General features: G+C 41.6%; 1 pseudogene across 1 annotated transcript in view; it reads right to left on the minus strand.

Annotated features, from left to right (window-relative positions):
• The window catches only part of LOC308494701, a 43,519-nt pseudogene that overhangs the window by 15,056 nt on the left and 7,465 nt on the right, over positions 1 to 20,998 (minus strand). The window contains exon 2 of the transcript in view: positions 10,831 to 11,438. The product of the transcript in view is annotated as an uncharacterized misc_RNA (transcript). The remainder of the gene's footprint in view (positions 1 to 10,830; positions 11,439 to 20,998) is intronic.

Below are 20,998 nucleotides of genomic sequence, written 5' to 3' on the forward strand. Positions count from 1 at the left end.
GGGCCTTGGTGGAGAGGTGGGGGGATGAACCAGTGTCACATGGGGAGAGGCAGGTGGCAGAGGTCTCTAGGAGTCAGTGCAGTGTGCCCAAGGGTAGTTTATAGTTAGAAAGGAGGGGGTAGCAAGAGAAAACAGAACTTAACTGCCCAAGGTCACACCTTGGGGAAGGATGAACATGGTGGGAGTGACTCAGGGTGTGGGGGTGTCATACCTCCACAGAGGTCAGGGTTAGACATCCAGCCCAGGATGGGAGGTGCTGGGGGAAGGTCTACCTGCTGCAGGGAAAGGCCAGAGCTGACCTAGACGTATGAACAAGGACCCATGGTGTAGGCTGTGAGAGCCCACTGGGTCCAGGACCCAATGGGGGGGAGGGGTGAAGGCCAAAGGGCAGATGGACCAAGAGTAGTTTGCAGGTCTGTGAGGGGTGGTTAGGTGGGAGGAACAAGAGGCACCAGGGGAGACTAGTGCTGAGGGCCTGGGATTGGGGGGCAGGGGCGGGATGAGCCTGGCGCAGGGGTGACCCAGGGAGAGCTAGGGTTAGGAGAGGAGGGGTGCTCTGGGTGAGGGCGGGTGAGGGTGGGGTGGTGACTGCAAGGGTCCCTCGGGAGTGGGCTGTGAGCTGTGAGAACTTGGTGAGGGCAAAAGGGCAGGTGGCTGCACTGGAGGGGGGTGGGGGAGGGGGCACCAGGACAGGGGAGAGTGCTGTGCACAGGGTTTGTGCTGTGCCAAGGCCCAAATGGGTCAGCACCAAGTCTGTCCTCGGTGAGGGTACAGGGGAGTGGGGATGGGGGAAGACCCACTGGGCAGTAAGCACCCCCAGAAAATGCGGGTTAGTGAAGTTTGGGGAGGTGGGAGCCAACTGGGGGAAGGCTCCTTGGATGCCAAGGCCCATGAGAGGAGGAGAAGACGCCTAACGGTACACTTTATGGGGGTGAATTATGTGATATATGAACTGCATCTCAGTAATAATGTTAATAATAACAATAACTCCATCCCAGACGCCTCCTTCTACTGACAGCTGTGCCTCATCCCCGACATACCTCTCCTGGTCTCTGGACATGTCCCCCGTGGTCTGCAATCTCGGCTGCTTATACAACCAGGTGGAGAGTTCTTCCACAGGCCCAGGCTGTGGCCAAAGCCATCAAATCAGTGCCCGTGGGTCAGACCCAGACCTTCTGCCTTTTAAATCTCCCTGGTGACTCCACTGTGCAGGTGAGTTTTAGAACCGCTGGTCAGCTCATGGATGACCCTCCCTGCTGGTACCCAGGTGCCCTGCCTTGAACCCATCTGACCATCTTACACTCCCCCCGTTAGACAGTGAGCCGCTCCAGGACCAGGAGCTGTGTTCCTCTCCTCTCTGTCTCCCTGAAAATGCTTTCTTACAGTGGAGCTCTGCCCATCATCACTAACCATTTCACGAGGACCCCCATCCTACATGTGTCTGTGGATGGAAATGTCACGTATCACAACGTTTTAACAATTCCTTAGATTTCACATCCGTTTGTATTGATTAATGATGTGACCATCATAATTTATTTGTCACGTCAGGAATGGAGTCCTGTTGTAACTGAACTTAGTATGGGTTCACCTCTTGGTGAATCACGAATCAGACAGTACACCAAGGGGTAGTTAGCACACAAAGCAAGATTTATTTACGGCAAATAAGGAGCCCACGGGGAATAATTTCCAAAGTAGTGGCTCTGCTAAGTGGGGAGCCTGTGTGTTTTGGTCCTTTCAAATCAATGCACATGCATGATGGGAATTTTATCACACATGCACGGTATGCAAAGCGTGGTGTCGGGCAAAGCGTGGTGTTGGGCAGCCCCGGGCGCGGTAGCGGCTGATACTTTTTCACGTGGGGCATCTTCACAACATGGCGTCCAAACTCCTCCCAGAGGCCCGGATTTACTATTATATGAGCTCTGTCTCCCCTCAAGTTCATAAAGCCTTCCTTAACCGGTTTGAGCAGGTTCTCTCTTTGGTGCCATAGTGGTTTCTGCAGGTGGTTATCTGGGTCCCAATCATTTCCTGGAAAATAGGCTAACAGAGCAGTTAACAGAACACTTAGTGACATTGTCAAACTTAGTTTGGGGTGACAAAGGAGTGTTAGCTTCACAACTAGCAACCTCTTACCCTATTCTTCTTACACTGTCCCACCTCAGAGAGATTCTTTTCATTGCTGAAGGTCACAGGGGAGTGAGGGTGTAGAGAGGGAGGTGGAACCCAGCTCTCCTGACAGCTGGTCCCAAGCCCTTTCCTCCATGATATCAGCCCTCCTTCCAGGGCCTCTTAGGTGTGGCAGGTCCAGCAAACGTCTCATTCAGTCGTCTCCACCACAAAAGAGTTTTAATACAGTAATAATATTAATAATATTGATGATGACGATAATATGCTAGGTTTGTTGCAAGCCATTTAGAGATGGTTGCAATGAGACATTGAAGCCAATCCTACTCTTTCTGGGGGTGGAAGGGGTCCTGATGGCCTGGGGCTCAGGATTTGAGGTGCCTCCCCAAGATCTAGGGCATGTGCCCCTTCCCCCCAAGCCTCCTTTTGTACAAAGTGTTTCCCTCCACCCCACCCTGCTTCCAGCCCCCTCTGCTCTGTCCATTAACTGATCTGTGTCCTCCACTCCCGCCCTGGGACCCTGGCCTCATCAGCACAGACCCCCTCCGCCTCCCCGCAGACCTCAGGAGCTACTGCTGGGTCGGGAAATACTCAACCCAAGGCTGGGCCAGAATTTACAAGGAGGATAGAAGGTCACTCGTCCCCCGACTCTGGTGTAAAGTAAATAAAAGTTGTTCAATGATCTCAAAGCAGAAGGAAGGCTCTTGGGGGCTGGCTGGGAGCAGAGCACGGCTGCATGTAGGTTTCTGGTTCTCAAGCTGCAGGCCATTGCACCTGCCGGTTGGGGAAACACAGACCCTCTCAGGTCTGTGGAAATGTGATTCTCTGGGTCTGGATGGGGACCTAGATTCCGACTCATTTTACACAGCATTGGTTGGTTCTGAGGCCCCTGAGTAGGGAAGCGCCTCTTCCAGGCCCCTCCCCACGGGATGCCTCTGGATACTAAGACCCCAAAGCATTTCCTACAGGCTCTATGGGGAAGGAGGGCTCCTGTGGGGCACCATCCAGATTGATTCCAGCATCAACTGCCTGGATGAAAAGCCACCACTAAGGATCCAGGAAAACCCCACCAGGTTCTGCCAAGTTCAGGGAGGACCTACTTTACACCCGGTGTGACATCCATCAGAGACTAGAGTGACTTCCCTGAAATGACACAGGAACAGTGGCCCGACAGCGCTTACAAAACCCCTTGACCAGAGCCCTTCCCAGTCTCTGTCCCTGACCTGTCCCAGGGGACACCGTCACCTGTGTTGACCATAAGGCTCGAATGTGCAGGGACAAGATGTAGTGGAGAGAGTGGAAAAGGATGGAGGGAAGGGGGAAAGTGTTGAAGAAAAGAAGAGAGAAGAAGAAAAAGGGAGAGAAAAATTAAACGGGAAATAAATGTTATAAGGTGTAATAATATTTCTAACCTTTGTTTTTACTCTATCTAGTTTCATCATTTATTGACGTTTCACCCCAGCTGTTTGATCTCTCTGAAGACATAAACAAACAGCTGTTACTGTTACTGCGGGACCTCTTGAGGGTAAATTGCTACATCAGGACACTTCACCTCCAGATGTGTCAGGGTGTCTCTTGGCCACAAGGTGTTTCCTTTGTTTTGTTTACATAACCAAAGTGCACATTTCAAAGAGGATAATATGCTTAAAGCCAACTTTGCTGGGACACACGTTACATGCAGTAAAATGCATCTGTTTGAAAAGCACAGCTGGTTGAGTTGTGGCAATTGTATACCCTTGTCACCATTAGCAAAGTGAAGAAGGAGACGATTGCATTGTCCGCAAAAAAAAGCCTGTCATAAAATGCTATGCGGTGCCTGCCCATTGGCTCAGGTGGTTGGAGTGCTGTGCTCTTAACTGCTGGGGTCTGGGTTCGATTCCACATGCTAAGATTGTGAACAACAGCTCTCCCTGGAGCTGGGCTGCTATGAGTAGCCGAAAGTTGGCTGAGCTGCCCTGGGCTGCTGTGTGCTGCCGTGTACTGCCATGACCTCCCTGTGGCCAGTGTGAGTGGCCGGCAGCCCGGGGAGAGCTGCTGCGAGCTGCTGTGAGTGGCCAACCACTGTCCGACTGCCTCAGCCGGGGGAGCGCAAGGCTCATAACACCAGCATGGGCCAGGGAGCTGTGTCCTACACAACTAGACTGAGAAACAATGGCTTGAACTGGAATGAGGGGGGGGAGAAAGGGGGGAAAATGCTATGCAGCCAATAAAGGAAGTAAGATAGATTTTAATGTACTGCTATGGAAAGATGTACCAACATACTTTTAAGCTTTTTTAAAAGGTTAAGAATATACTGAATTATAATGTCACTGACACCACTTACAAATTAACTATGTTGTAAAGAGGGGAAAACCTGGAAGGTTCCTCACCAAAGTTTTGACAGTGGTGTCTCTAGGAAGGGGGTAACTTGGTGACTTTCACTTTCTCTGCATGTTGGAATTTTTTCTTTTAGTATAAATTTGGATTTATATGAGGGTCAGGGAGAGAACATTTCAGTTTTAAAATATTACAAACCTAAGCCCCAAACTGAATAAATTACAGTTTTCAAAGCCAAAATATTAATTAAATTCAACACCAGAAATTGTCTTTTGAGATAATCCTTCACATTTAGATAGCATTGAATCTTTCTTAAAGTGCTTTTAAAGGGATGATTTTACTGGAGTAGACAGATGTGTAATAAATATTTATAAAATATGCAGGCTGTAATTTTCAAAAGTGCAATATTGAGTGTGGGCACAGGGGACCCTGTCACATTCATACTCAAACCCAGTTTGACGCCGGAGTTGCCACAGGATCCTTGGGTCAGAAACAAAGTCGGGACAAATCTTGTTCCTCGAAACGGATGTGCCATTGGGAAAGGTCAAAGGCTTTCACAGCAAGTCTGAAGAAGGAGACTGACTTTGAGATCTGAAGAAGTTTCAAGAATGTTTGGTGCCTGGCTCCCTCCCTTCTCCAGGGGACTAGGGATGAGATAAACTGGAAGGGGACTGTAATATTTATCCTTTGAAAAATAGGTCCTTAGTTTTCACACCTGTTGATTTTCCAAATTCATCTTAATAGAATGCAAAAACAAAACACAACCCCCAAGTTCTACAGTGATGTTTCTGGCCAGTGGAAGGTCCTGCCTCTCCCCTTTCTTCACTGGCTGCGGGACTCTGGGCAGTGAGGCTCTGGGCTCCAGACCTGCTGCCATCAGGCCAGACCCCTCTCCTCCCGGACTCTCTTCACCTCCTGCCTAGCCCCACTGTGCTTTTTCCCTATTTCCTCATCTTTTCCCCTCCCCACACCCACCCTGAATATTTGTCACCTTCTACAAAGGCTTTCTCCTCCTGAGAACAAACTCCTCCAAACGCTAGCCAAACAAACACCAATCAAGAAGCCCTGAAGTCATGGATGGCTGCTACTCTGGACATCAGCCCTCCCTTCCACCCACCCCCACTTCTCTGTGTAAATGGAGAGTCAGGGTCCTAAGCTGGTGTCATCTGCACATGTGCCTTTATTTCAGGAGAGGGACAGTGGTATTCACCAGATCAGCAGACTGCAAAGACTCCCCTCCCCACCACCACACACCAAAAAGACCTTAAAGGACTCTGCATTAGGGAGGGTGAAAGATTGGGGGAGCCCTTGACTCCAAGTCTACTGATTGATGTGTTAACCTAAATATAAAGGTCTTTCAAAGTGAGAGTCAACAAGCATTTATCTGAGATAAAAAGAATCGCTGTTCAGGAAGCACTGATTCAGGCAGAAGCCCAAATAGTGTTCTGATTAGGAGACAAAGGCAGGGGGTATTTATGAGAAGGGAAAGGGGACAAGTCCATCAATAAAAGGAAGACATTTCTATTGATGCGGATATAGTGGTGTTTATTCTAAGGGAAGATTTTAATTTTCAGTGAGGGAATCAATAGTCATAATATCTGTGTTCTGACTCTCTTTGCAAATAGTTCTTTGGGACACAATGTTGCTTTAGGTCCAGTGCAAAGGTTATTTTGCAGCTTTAACATTCCACAGGTTTGAGGCATAAGATGCCCAAGGGGGTTCCTTGGGGATGGCAGCTCTGGCTCCATTTTAAAGTGGCTCCATTTATATTATGACTGAAATTTATACCCCTTTGGTCAAAATCTTTCCTTTTTTAAAAATATATTATTTTTTTCAGTTACGGTTGACACTCAGTATTATTTTATGTTAGTTTCAGGTGCACAGCAAAGTGGTTAGACATTACTATAATTTATGCTGTGATCCCTGTTGTGTCATTGGAATTAACCCCTCATCGTTCCTCACGACAAAAGGTGAAGAAATTCACAGAGTCAGCCTGAAATGAGGAGAGCAAGGAAGTAAGTTTATTCAAGAAGAAAGATGCCGGCATAGAAAGTTGCCGGGGTAGAAAACTGCACCTAAATTCAGGTTAACTTTTTCTTATATAGGAAAGTGTAGGTACATTTCCTTACAGCAGAAGATGTGACGTATAGACTGAGGTCATTTGAGTGACATATGTTGGTTATATAACTAGTTTCTTTCTGCACATGCTCTTACCCAGAATGCATACAGAAAAACCCACGTTGGGGGGCAAGCCTTAATGTACATTTTATTTTAATGGTATTATGATGAGGCTAGAGTTCAAGTAATGGACATGTGTGAGGAACCAGTTAATACAAGTTGGGTCTTATCTCCTCTTTTTAGGAGTGTTTGGACATTTTTTATTTATTTTTAGGGAATGAGCCTGGGTGGTTCCTGGGGAATAGATGCCGGCCTGGGCAGTCCCCCTCAGGTTCACTTTCATGAGCCCTTTTTGGCCTCATCAATCCCCTAGATTAGTCTATTACCCACCTGGCCCTCTATACATAGTTGTGGCAACATTATTGACTATATTCCCCATGCTGTACTTTACATCCTCCTGATTATTTTTTAACTACCAATTTGTATTTCTTAACCCCCTCCAACATCCCTCCACTTTGGCAGCATCAATTTGTTTTCTGTACCAATGAGTCTCTTTCTGTTTCGTTTGTTTGCTTTGTTCTTTAGATTCCACACGTAAGTAAAATCATATGGTATTTGTCTTTCTCAGTCTGACTCATTTCACTTAGCATAATACCCTCTATTTCCACCCATGTTGTCGTAAATGTAAGATTTCATTCTTTTTAATGGCCAAGTAATTTTCCATTGTATATAAGTACCACTTCTCCTTATACCAGTTGGCTGTTGATAGACACTTAGGTTGCTTCTATATCTTGGCTATTGTAAACAGTGCTGCAGTGAACATAGGGGTGCATGTATCCTTTTGAATTAGTGTTCGTATTTCTTCGGATAAATACTCAGAAGTGGAATTGCTGGGTCATAAGGTCGTACTATTTTTAATTTGTTGAGGAACCTCCATACTGTGTTCCATAGTGACTGTACCAGTTTGCAATTCCACCAACAAAGTATGAGGTTTTCCTTTTCTCCACATCCTCGTCAACACTTACTGATTGGTTTATTGATGATAGCCATTCTGACAGGAGTGAGGTGATATCTCATTGCAGTTTTAATTCTGCATTTCTCTGATGATTAGTGACATTGAGCTGCACATGTCTATTGGCCATCTGTATGTCCTCTTTGGAGAAATGTCTATTCAGGTCCTCTGTCCATTTTTTTAATTGCATTGATTGTTTTCATTTTTTTATTTGTGTGTGTGTGTGTGTGTTGAGTTGTATGAGTTCTTTATAAATTTTGGATATTAACCCATTATCAGATGTATCATAGCAAATATCTTCTCCCATTCACTAGGCTGTCTTTTCGTTTTGTTGGTGGTTTCTTTTGCTATAGAAAAACATTCTAGTTTAATGTAGTCCCATTGTTTTTTTCTCCTTTTGTTTTACTTGTCTGAGAAGACAGATCAGAAACAACATTACTAAGAACAATGGCAGTGAGTATACTGCCTACGTTTTCTTTTAGGGGTTTTATGGTTTTCGGTCTTACATTTAAGTCTTTAATCCATTTTGAATTTATTCTTGTATATAGTGTAATAAAACGGTCCATTCCTTTTTTTCTTGTTCTTTTTTTTTGCATGTATCATTCCAGTTTCCCAACACCAGTTATTGAATAGATTGTCTTTACCCCTTTGTATATTCTTGCCTTTTTTTGTCATAGATTAAATGAACATATAAGGGTGAGTTTATTTCTGTGCTCTCTATTCTGTTCCATTGATCTACGTGTCTGTTTGGATGCCAGTACCATGCTGTTTTGATTACTATAGCCTTATAGGATAGTTTGAGATCAGGTAACGTGATAGCCTCACTGTGTTCTTTTCTCAGGATTGCTTTGGCTATTTAGGGTCTTTTGAAGTTCCATATAGGATTATGTGGTCTACTTCTGTGAAAGTATTGTCATATGGATTGCATTGAATCTTTAGGTTGCTTTGGGCAGTATGGACATTTTAACAATGCTAATTTTTTTTAACCATGAGCATGGATATACTTCCATTTATTTGTGTCTTCTTCAATTTTTTTCTTCAACTGTCTTATTGTTTTCCAAGTACAGGTCTTTTACCTCCTTGGTTAAATTTATTCCTAGGCATTTTATCTTTTTTGATGTAATTGTAAATTGGATTGTTTTCTTAATTTCTCTTCTGTTAGTTCATTATTGGTGTGTAAAAATGCAATCAATTTCTGCATATTAACTTTGTATCCTGCTAAATGCTGAATTCATTTATCAGTTCTCATAGGTTTTTGGTGCAATCTTTTGGGTTTTCTATGTAGAGTATCATGTCATCTGCAAATAAGGACAGTTTTACTTCTTCCTTTCTAATTTGGAAGCCATTCATTTCTTTTTCTTGTCCAATTGCTATGACCAGGGCTTCCAACACTATGTTGAATAAAAATGGGGAAAGTGGGCATCTTTGTCTTGCTCCTGATATAAGGAAAATGCTTTTAATTTTTCCCCATTGAGTATGTAGTTAGCATTTGTCATATATGGTCTTTGTTGTGATATGTTACCTCTATGTCCACTTTGCTGAGAGTCTTTTTTCTTTTTTATCCTAACTGGATGCTGAGTTTTGTCAAGTGCTTTTGTCTGCAGCTATTGATGTGATCATATGATTTTTATCTTTCTTTTTGATTGTGTGGTGTATCACGTTAGTTGATTTGTGGATATTCAACAAATCTTGCATCCCAGGAACAGGTCCCACTTGATCATGATGTATGATGATTTTAATGTATTGATGCATTCGGTTTGCTAATATTTTGTTGAGCATTTATACATCTATGTTCATTGTGAATATTGGTGTATAATTTTTTTGTTTTTAATGTCTTTGTTTAGTTTTGTAATCAGGGTAATTGTTACCCTGATAATGAGCTTGGGAGCCTTCCCTTCTCTTGAATTTTTTGGAATAGTTTGAGAAGAAATGATTTAATTCTTCTTTGAAGTTTGGTAAAATTCACCTGTGAAGCCGTCTAGTCCAGGATTTTTGTTTGTTGGGAGTTTTTTGATTACTGATTTGATTTTGTCACTAGTAATCGGTCATTTTGTATTTTGTTTCTTCTTGATTTAGTCTTGAAAGATTGTATGTTTCTAGAAATTTGTCCATCTCTTCCAGATTGCCCAATCTGTTCCCATATAATTGTTCATAGTATATTCTTATAATCCTTTGTATTTCTGTGGTGTCAGTTGTCACTTCTCCTCTTTCATTTCTGATTTTATTTTTTGGGTCCTCTCTCTTTTTTTCTTGATAGATCCAGTTAAAGGTTTATCAGCTTTGCTTATCTTTTCAAAGAACAAGCTCTCATTAATCTTTTCTAACCTTTTAAGGCTCTATTTCATTTATTTCTGCTCTGATCTTTATTATTTTTTCCCTTTGGGCTTTGTTTGCTTTTCTTTTTCTAGTTCTTTAAGTGTAAGATTAGATTGTTTATTTGAGATTTTTCTTGTTGCTTCCCAACCCCCCTTTCCCTTTCTGTGCCTCCCAGCTCTGAGTCAAGCCGTTGTTCAATTAGCCATAACCAGCTGAGCCATTCAGCCACCAGCTGCCGGCTGTTCATGGCACATAGCAGCTCACGCAAGCCGCTCACAGCCGCTCATAGCAGCTCACGCCTGCCACTGGAAACTCACAGCAGCTCAGTTCCAGATTTAGCCGTTGTTCTCATGTAGTTTTGCCGGGTGCAGGTCACTGGTCCGTGTGGGATTCAAACCAGCAACGTTGGTGTTATGAGCCCTGTGCTCTACCCACCTGAGCCACTTGGCCACCCCTGTTGTTGTTGCTTTTGTTTAATTAAAAAGTTGTATTTACTTAGAAGCATTCAGAGTGTCAACAAAACAGCTGCATTTTTCTTTTTTTTCCTTTTTTTTTTTTTTTGCAATTTCAGAGTGGTATTCAGTTAATAGAACAACATTTATTTTGTATAAGCTGCATCAGAGACCACTGAAGATGAAAAAACTACCATCCCCATTATAGCTAATTTGTGCTGTGCACCAACAAGGACCAGCTTTAAATTTCCAGCCAACTTACAGCCCCCCTACTGTACCAGACAAGGTCAGTGGCTATAGAAAATACCACCAGTCCAGGGCTCTCTAAAGACACATTCAGTAGTGTGTTAACTATACAGAAAAAAGACACTGTACAGTTTGAAAACAATCTCACACAGCCTTATATTTCAATTTTTTTCTTTAAAAGGACTGAATTGTGTACTGGGGGGGAGTAAATGTTTGTAGACAAGAAAAAACTGTGCTAGAACCAACTTCTCATCATCCTCTTCTTCGTCTTCCTCCTCCTCATCTTCCTCTTCGTCCTCCTCCTCTCCCATCTTTTTCTTGCTCTTTCTAGCCTTGACAACTCCCCTTTTGGCCACACCAGCCTGTCCTTTAGCTCAGTACGCAGCAATATCCTTTCTGTAGTTTTCCTTCCGCTTAGCAGCCTTCTTCTCACAAGGCTGCTTGTCGCCTGCAGCAGTGTTGTTCCGCATCTCTTCAGCTTCTTTGCAGCATGACCAACGGACAGGCCGGGATGTTCTCCTTTGATTTTGGGGAGATAATCAGAACGAAACAAAAAAGGTGACGAAGGCCTCTTGGGTGTATCGGGATCCTTGAACTTCTGTTTCGTTTCCCCTTTAGGAGGATATAAGTTTTCATTTCTCTTTCATAATGGGTCTTGTGCGCCTTTGCCACGTCTTCAAATGTTCCTGTTTCTTTAGCAGACGTGGTCTTCCACCTCTCTGAGCACTTCTTAGAAAACTGAGAAATTGACTGACGCATCTGGGTGCTTCTTCTTGGCTTTTCCCGGCAAGTTTGCACAAAGGTGCACATGATGATGACATTTTGCCTCTTGGCGTCTTAGGATGATCTTTGCCCTGTTTAATAATTTTTCCTCAGCGAGCACAGAGCCACCCAGTGACCATCCGACTCTTACTTGCCCTGGCACAGTCTCTATGGAGCTCCGTGTACTGCAATGGCTGGGTTTTTTGTTTGTTTCTTGAGGTAGGCCTGCAATACTGTGAATTTCTTTTTTTTTTTTTTTTCAAATTTATTTATTGGGGTGACAATTGTTAATGAAATTACATAATTTCAGGTGTACAATTCCGTATTACATCATCAATAAATCCCATTGTGTGTTCACCACCCAGAGTCAGTTCTCCTTCCATCACCATATATTTGATCCCCCTTACCCTCATCTCCCTCCCCCCACCCCCCTTACCCTCTGGTAACCACTAAAATATGTCTGTGTCTATGAGTTCTTGTTTCTCATTTGTTTGTCTTGTTTTTGGTTTATATACCACATATCAGTGAAATCATAGGGTTCTCTGCTTTTTCTGTCTGACTTATTTCGCTTAGCATTATATTCTCAAGATCCATCCATGTTGTCAGAAATGTTCCTATATCATCTTTCCTTAACGCTGAATAGTATTCCATTGTGTATATATACCACAACTTCTTTATCCATTCATCTATTGAAGGACATTTTGGTTGTTTCCATGTCTTGGCCACCGTAAACAAAGCTGCAATGAACATTGGAGTACACGTGTCTCTATAGAGAAATGCTTTTATATTTTTGGGGTAGATACCCAGGAGAGCGATTGCTGGGTCATATGGTAATTCTATTCGTAATTTCTTGAGGAACCTTCACACTGCCTTCCATAGCGGCTGCACCAGTCTGCATTCCCACCAACAGTGTATGAGGGTTCCTTTTTCTCCACAGCCTCTCCAACACTTGTTGCTATTTGTCTTGTTGATGATAGCCATTCTGACTGGGGTGAGGTGATATCTCATTGTGGTTTTTATTTGCATTTCTCTGATGATTAGTGATGTTGAGCATTTTTTCATATGTCTATTTGCCATTTGTAAGTCCTCTTTAGAGAAATGCCTCTTTAGGTCCTATGCCCATTTTTCAATTGGGTTGTTCGTTTTTTTGTTGTTGAGTTTCATGAGTTCCTTGTATATTTTGGATATTAGACCCTTATCGGAGGAACTATTTGCAAAAATCTTCTCCCATTCAGTCGGTAGCCTCTTTATTTTGTCGATGGTTTCTTTTGCTGTGCAGAAACTTTTAAGTTTCATATAGTCCCATTTGTTTATTTTATCTTTTACTTCCATTACCTTTGGAGTCAAATTCATAAAATGCTCTTTGAACCCAAGGTCCATAAGTTTAGTACCTATGTTTCTTCTATGCAGTTTGTTGTGTCAGGTCTTATGCTTAAGTCTTTGATCCATTTTGAATTAATTTTGGTACATGGTGACAGATAACAGTCCAGTTTTATTTTTTTGCACGTGGCTATCCAATTCTCCCAGCACCATTTATTGAAGAGGCTGTCTTTTCTCCATTGTATGTTTTTAGCTTCTTTGTCAAAAATTATCTGTCCATATTTATGTGGTTTTATTTCTGGGTTCTCAATTCTATTCCATTGGTCTATGTGTCTGTTTTTCCGCCAATACCATGCTGTTTTGATTATTGTAGCCCTGTAGTACAAGCTAAAGTCAGGCAGTGTGATACCTCCAGCACTGTTCTTTTTTCTTAAGATTGCTTTGGCTATTCGGGGTCTTTTGTGGTTCCAAACAAATCTGATGATTTTTTGTTCTATTTCTTTAAAAAATGCCATTGGGATTTTAATGGGGATTGCATTAAATCTGTATATTGCTTTGGGTAATATGGCCATTTTAACTATGTTGATTCTTCCAACCCATGAGCACGGAATGTCCTTCCATTTCTTTGTGTCATCTTCAATTTCTTTCAAAAATGTCTTATAGTTTTCAGCATATAAATCCTTCACATCCTTGGTTAAATTTATTCCTAGGTATTTTATTCTTTTTGCTGCAATTGCAAAGGGAATTGTTTTTTGTATTTCTTTTTCTGAGATTTCATTGTTAGTATATAGGAATGCAATGGACTTTTGTACGTTGATTTTGTAGCCAGCAACTTTACTGTATTCATTGATTGTTTCTAACAGCTTTTTGGTGGAGTCTTTAGGGTTTTCTATATATAGCATCATATCATCTGCAAAGAGTGATATTTTAACTTCTTCATTCCCAATTTGGATGCCTTTTATTTCTTTATCTTGCCTGATGGCTCTGGCAAGGACTTCCAACACTATGTTGAAAACCAGAGGTGATAGGGGACAGCCCTGTCGTGTTCCTGAACGTAGAGCAAAGGGCTTCAGTTTTTCACCATTAATTATGAGATTAGCTGAGGGCTTGTCATAGATGGCCTTTATTATGTTGAGGTATTTTCCTTCTATACCTATTTTATTAAGTGTTTTAATCATAAATGGATGTTGTATCTTGTCAAATGCTTTTTCTGCATCAATTGATATAATCATATGATTTTTGTCCTTTATTTTGTTTATGTGATGTATCACATTGATGGATTTGCGGATGTTGAACCATCCTTGTGCCCCAGGGATGAACCCCACTTGGTCATGATGAATAATCTTTTTAATGCATTGTTGTATTCGATTTGCTAAAATTTTGTTTAGGATTTTTGCATCAGTATTCATCAGAGATATAGGTCTGTAGTTTTCTTTTTTTGTGTTGTCCTTACCAGGTTTTGGTATCAGGGTAATGTTGGCCTCATAAAATGAGTTAGGGAGTACTGACTCTTCTTCAATTTTTTGGAAGAGTTTGAGCAGGATTGGTATTAGATCCTCTTTGAAGGTTTGGTAGAATTCACTAGTGAAGCCATCTGGTCCCGGACTTTTGCTTTTGGGAAGGTTTTGGATGACTGATTCAATGTCTTTACTGGTGATCGGTCTGTTTAGGTTTTCCAGTTCTTCATGGTTCAGCCTTGGAAGGCTATATGTTTCTAAGAACTTGTCCATTTCTTCTAGGTTATTAAATTTGGTGGCATATAGTCCTTCATAGTATTCTTGGTTGATCCTTTGTATTTCTGTGGTGTCCGTGATAACTTCCCCTTTCTCATTTCTGATTTTGTTAATTAGTGTCTTCTCTCTTTTTATCTTAGTGAGTCTAGCCAAGGGTTTGTCGATTTTATTAATTTTTTCAAAGGACCAGCTCTTTGTCACATTAATTTTTTCTATTGTCTTTTTGTTCTCTATTTCATTTAGCTCTGCTCTGATTTTTGTTATTTCCTTTCTTCTGCTGACTTTGGGTTTCACTTGTTCTTCTTTTTCTAGTTCTTTGAGGTGTAACATGAGGTTATTTATTTGGGATTTTTCTTGTTTCTTGAGATAGGCCTGTAATGATATAAATTTCCCTCTTATAACTGCTTTCGCCGCATCCCAAAAATTTTGGTAGGATGTATTTTCATTGTCATTTGTTTCTATATATCTTTTGATCTCTCCTCTAATTTCTTCTTTGACCCAGTCGTTCTTTAAAAGTATGTTGTTTAATTTCCATGTATTTGTGTTTCTTTTTCCTTTCTTTTCGCAGTTGATATCCAATTTCAAAGCCTTGTGATCAGAGAATATGCTTGGTATGATTTCAATCTTCTTAAATTTGCTGAGGCTGCTTTTATGTCCCGATATATGGTCTATCCTGGAGAATGTTCCATGTACACTCGAAAAGAATGTATAGTCTGATGTTTTAGGATGAAGTGCTCTATATATGTCAATGATGTCCATTTCATTTAATGTGTCATTTAGGGCTGCAATTTCGTTATTTATTTTCTGTTTGGATGATCTATCCATAGCTGTCAATGATGTATTTAAGTCCCCTAGTATAATTGTGTTTTGGTCAATTTCTCCCTTTAGTTCTGTTAGTAGTTGCTTGGTGTATTTTGGTGCTCCCTGATTGGGGGCATAAATATTGATGACTGTTATGTCTTCTTGTTGTATAGTCCCCTTTACCATTATGAAATGTCCATCTTTGTCTCTTGTTATCTTTTTCACCCTGAAGTCTGTTTCATCTGATATCATTATGGCTACACCTGATTTTCTCTGGGTACCATTTGCTTGGAGTGCCAATTTCCACCCTTTCACTTTGAGTCTATGCTTGTCCTTGTAGCTGAGATGTGTCTCTTGGAGACAGCATATGGTTGGGTTTAGTTTTTTGATCCAATCTGCTACTCTGTGCGTTTTTATTGGTGAGTTCAGTCCATTTACATTTAGGGTGATTATTGATACGTGAGGATTTCCTGTCATTCTGTCTTTAGTTTTCTGGTAAGGCTGTGTCTCCATTGTTTCTTTGCCTTTTTGTTGTTGTCTATTATTTCTGTGTGGTGGTATTCTATGATGTTTCCCTCTGTTTCTTCTTTTATTAGAGTATATATTTCAGTTCTGGATTTTTTTTGAGTGGTTACCCTTAAGATTATGTAAAAGAAAGTTTGATATTTAGAGTATTCCATTTTCTTCATCACGCTTACTTTCTCCATTCCCATATTCCGGTTCAGGCCTTTACGCTCCCCCTTTTTATGTTTCGGTTGCCACAAATTGTCCCTGTTGATGGTGGTCTAATAGCCTCCTTTAGTATTTCTTGTAGTGCAGGTCTTGTATTAGAAAATTCTCTCAGCTTCTGTATGTCTGGAAAGGTCTTTATTCCTCCTTCATATCTAAAGGATATCTTTGCTGGATATATTATTCTTGGCTCATGATTTCTCTCTTTCAATAGTTTGAATATTTGGTTCCACTCCCTCCTGGCTTGTAGAGTTTCTGCTGAAAAATCTGATGATAATCTAATGCGCTTTCCTTTGTAGGTTACCGTCTTCTTTTCCCTGGCTGCCTCGAGGATTCTTTCTTTGGAGTTAATTTTAGACAGCTTGAATACAATGTGTCTTGGAGATGGCCTGTTGGGATTGAGGTAATTAGGTGTTCTATTTGCTTCTTGGATTTGAGGATCCAGTTCTGTCCACAAATTTGGGAAGTTCTCATTGACTATTTCTTTGAGTATATTCTCTGTTCCCTTCTCTCTTTCTTCTCCTTCTGGTATGCCCATTATTCTTATATTGCTCTTTCTGATGGAGTCAGAAAGTTCTTGTAGAGTTCTTTCGTTTCTTTTAAGTCTCAAGTCTCTTTCTTCTTCCATCTGTGTAATTTCCAAGTTTCTATCTTCGATGTCACTGATTCTTTCTTCCATCTGGTCAACTCTACTACCTAAGCTGGTTATTTCATTCTTAATTTCTTCTATTGAGTTCTTAATCTCCAGAAATTCCATTTGGTTCTTTTTTAAAATTTGAATCTCTTTCGTAAAATGCTCATGTTGTTCTGTGATTGCGTTTCTGAGTTCATTAAATTGCCTTTCTGTGTTTTCTTGCATCTCTTTGAGGTTTTTCAGAACTGCAATCTTGAATTCTCTATCATTTAAGTCACATATTTCCATATGTCTAAGTTCCTTTTCTGGAGACTTTTCACTTTCTTTTTGAGCTGTCTTGTTGCCTTGGTTATTCATGGCAATTACTGATTTATTATTTCTCTTCCTAGACATCTACAGGAGTGGCTTCTTCAACAGGTTGATAGGAAGAGGTCTCTCTGACACAGTAGTGCTATACTTTCTCTGCACTTTTCCAGCTTCTCACACAATGGGGGGATTCCCTGGGAGACGGGCCTCTCCTCTGTTAACAGTTCACCTGGGTCATAGGGCGTCACGTCCCTGTGGGGGTGCGGAGAGCTTTTGAAGTTCCAAAGCTCTTTCTGCACCAGATTCAGAGCCCGTATGTTTCAGCAGTTCTGTTTACTCCTGCAGGGATCCGCCCAGATAGGTGGGGCCAGGGGCGGGGTGAGTTGTGAGAGGTGGCCCAGAGCAATGGCGGCGACCACCACCACAGCCGGTCCTGCTTCCACAGCTCCCTCCCCTTTGCCGTAACTAGTTGGGCTGCGAATCTGTTTCTGCGGTCCACAGTTCTCAGAACAGCAAAGATCCTGTCCTTGTGATCCGACACTGCTACTTTATCGCTTCTAGCACCGGGCAGGTGGGGGTGGGGCGAGCTCTGGGAGGGTAGGGAGGAGGCGGCTAGTCTTAGTGCCTAAGGCTTCTGTTCTCCGCTCGGCAGTGAGGGCTTAACCACAGTTTTCAGCCTTCTTCCCTCAGTTTTTAATCCGAGGTCTGCCGTGAACGTTGGGTTCAGCTGTGGTATATGCTGCCCCCTCAGCCCTGTGGGCCATAAGCGGAGCCCTAGCAGTCCGAGTCCTTCCCTCTCCCGCAGCTGCGGTAGTTCCGGGATGCAGCGAGTTCGGAGCACTGAGCTAGGTCTTTGTCCTGCGCCCGCGGGGCTCCGTCCCGCACTTCTCCTCTTCCTCCTCCCCCGCTCGCGCGATTCACCCACCTGGTGGTGAATTCAGTAGTGGACCTCTTCGTCTTGCCTGTCTGCTGTGCAGGGAGTCCTTTGTGGAGTTATTGTTGTCCGATTAGTTGTAAATTCCAGGAGAGCTTTACAGAGGCTCACCTCACGCCGCCATTTTGATCCCGGGTCTCCGAATTTCTTTCTTAGCAATCCCCCATGTATCTCCTTCTACAGCCGCTACTTTCCTAAGCTTTTCAGTCTGACTGCTGCTGTGTCCCATAGACTTTGAGTCATTGTGTTTTCATTTTCATTTGTTTCAAGGTGTCTTTTGATTTCTTCCTTGATCTCATTGTTGACCCATTCATTATCTAGTAGAATGTTATTGAGCCTTCATGTGAGTGTGTGTGTGTGTGTGTGTGTGTGTGTGTTCATATAATTGACTTCTAGTGTCATACCAGTGTGGCCAGAAAAGACACTTGATATGATCTCAATCTCCTTAAATTTGTTGAGACTTACTTTGTGGCCAAATTGTGGTCTATCTTGGAAAATGTTCCATGGGCACTTGAAAAAAATGTATATTCTTTTGCTTTGATGTGAAATGCTCAAAAATATCAATTATGTCCATCTGGTCCAGTGTGTCATTTAAGGCTGCTGTTACCTTGTTGATGTACTTCTGGATGACGTATCCATTGTTGACAATGGGGTGTTAAAGTCCCTACTATGATTGTATTACTGTCTATTTCTTTATTTCAGTCAATATGTGCTTTGTATATTTAGGTCCTCCTATGTTCTATGTGTAGATATTTATGTTGGATTGATTCCTTTATGATTATAAAATGTCCTTCTTTGTCTCTTGTTACAGCCCTTGTTTTATAGTCTATTTTGTCTCATATAAGTATTCCTGCCACAGCCTTTTCTTTTTTCTTTTTTTCATTTCATTTGTATGAAATATCTTTATCCACCCCTTTGCTTACATTTCAGTCTGTGTATGTCTTTCACTCTGACATGCGTCTCTTGTAGACAGCATATGCATGGGTCTGTCTTTTAAATCCATTTAGGCACCCTATGTCTTTGATTGGATTGGAATGTGTAATCCATTTACATTTAATGTTATTATCAGCAGGTATGTAGTAATTGGCATTTTATTGTTTCCTGGTTGTTTTTGCTGTACTTCTCTGTTCCTTTCTTATTCTCTTGCTCTCTTCTCATGTATGTTGATTGATGATTGTCTATAGTTTTGAGTTTGGATTCCTTTGTCTGTATTTCTTATGTATCTCTTGTGAATTTTTGGTTTGTGGTTACCTCATGCTTCATATATACCAAGCTATGTTTATAGCAGTCTAATTTAAGTTGATGTTTGTTTAAGTTTGAACACTTCAAAAGTCACTACATTTTTTACTCACCCACTCCATGTTTATTTTTTGTCATTATTTTTAACTTATTTTTCTGTTTATGAGTATCCCTTGATTTATTGTAATTACACATGATCTTCCTACTTTTGCCTTTAATCTTTGTACTTGCTGTATAGTTGGTCGAATCAGTGCTTTTAGTGACTGTTTGCCTTTTTCAGTGAGAAATTCTTCCTCTATTTTCTTATTTATATTTTTATCTTTTCTATTTAAAGAAGTTCCTTTACATTTCTTGTAATACTGGTTTAGTGGTGATAAACTTTTGTACATTTTACTTGTCTAGGAAATTTTGTCTCCTTTTCGATTCTAAATGTTAGCCTTGCTTGGTAGAGTAATCTTGGCCATAGGTTCTTTCTTTTCATCAATGTGAATATTTCATGCCACTCCCTTCTGACCTGCTTCTGTTCAAAAATCAGCTGACAGTCTTATGGGAGGTCCCTGGTATGTAACTAACTGCTTTTCTCTCACTAGATTTAAGATTCTCTCTTTGTTTTTAATCTTTGGCATTTCAATTATGATGTGTCTCACTATGGACCTGTTTGGGTTCGTCTTGTTTGGGACTCTGCACAACTTGTGCTTGTATGTCTATTTCCTTTGCCCAGGTTAGGAAAGTTTTCAGTCATTATTTCTTAAATGGGGTCTCAATTCATTGCTTAGTCTTCTTCTTCTTCTGGCACCCCGGGATGTTAATGTTTCTATGTTTGATGGTGTACCAGAGGTCCCTTAAACTATATTTTTTATTTTTATTTTATTTCTTTATTTATTTCTTTATTTTTTGCTTTTCTGACTATTTTCCACTACCTTGTCTTCCAGATCACTGATTTGATCCTCTGCTTCATCTAGTCTACGTTGATTCCTTCTAATGTATTCTTCATTTCAGTTATTGTATTCTTCATTTCTGAAGAATTGCATTCTTCATTTTTTTATATGTTTTCTCTATATATTTTTGTATTTCCTATCTCTTTGTTGAAGTTCTCACTCAGTTCTTCTATTCTTCTCACTCAAGTTCACTGAACATTTTTATAACCAGTGTTCTAAACTCTGCATCTGGTAAACTGCTTGTCTCTGCTTTGTTTAGTTATTTTTCTGGAGTTTTGTCCTGTTCTTTTATTTAAGACGTGTTTATTTTTCTCCTCATTTTGCTTGACTCTTTTAGTTGTGTTTGTTTCTATGTATTAGGTAGATCTGCTACTTCTCTCATTCTCGGTAGAGTGGCCTTATGCAGTAGGTGTCCCATGGTACCCAATGGCACACTCTCCCTGGTCACTTGATCTGGGTGCTCCAAGGTTGTCCCTTTTGTGGGTTCAGTTTTCCTCTTGTTACAGTATAACCTTGATTGCTGTTGGCATGTTAGTGGGTGGGATTTGCACTCAGGCTGACTGGCTATAAGAAATGTCCGTAACTACAGTGGACAAGCTGTTTTACACAGGCTGATCCTACAAAGCACAATTGGTTTTAGGGGGATCTATTGCCTGCTGAGTTTGACCTTTGGGTGTGCAATTTGTGGAGCTGGTTGGGTGTGATCTGAAGCCATACACTGGGTGTGTTGGTCTTGGAGACTCTTGGGAGGGGCTTTGGGGCAGGCAAGGTTAGCCACCACTTGAGCCCAACTTGGGGCCATGTGATAGTATCTACAAACTGATCTGTGATTGGTTGCCACTTTTGCTGGGCTTGGAGTCACTTGGGAGGAGCTATGCTGTGAACTAAGGCTGGTTGCCACTAGTGCCAGGCTTGGGACTCTTTGGTGGGCACCAGATGTGAGTTGAGTCCAGCCGCTACTTGTGCTAGACTTGTGACCACTTAATTGAAACTATGTTCTGAGCCAATGCTGACTGAA

The sequence above is a fragment of the Rhinolophus hipposideros genome (assembly GCF_964194185.1).
Source record: "Rhinolophus hipposideros genome assembly, chromosome: 3".
In the NCBI taxonomy this organism is placed as follows: Eukaryota; Metazoa; Chordata; class Mammalia; order Chiroptera; family Rhinolophidae; genus Rhinolophus; species Rhinolophus hipposideros.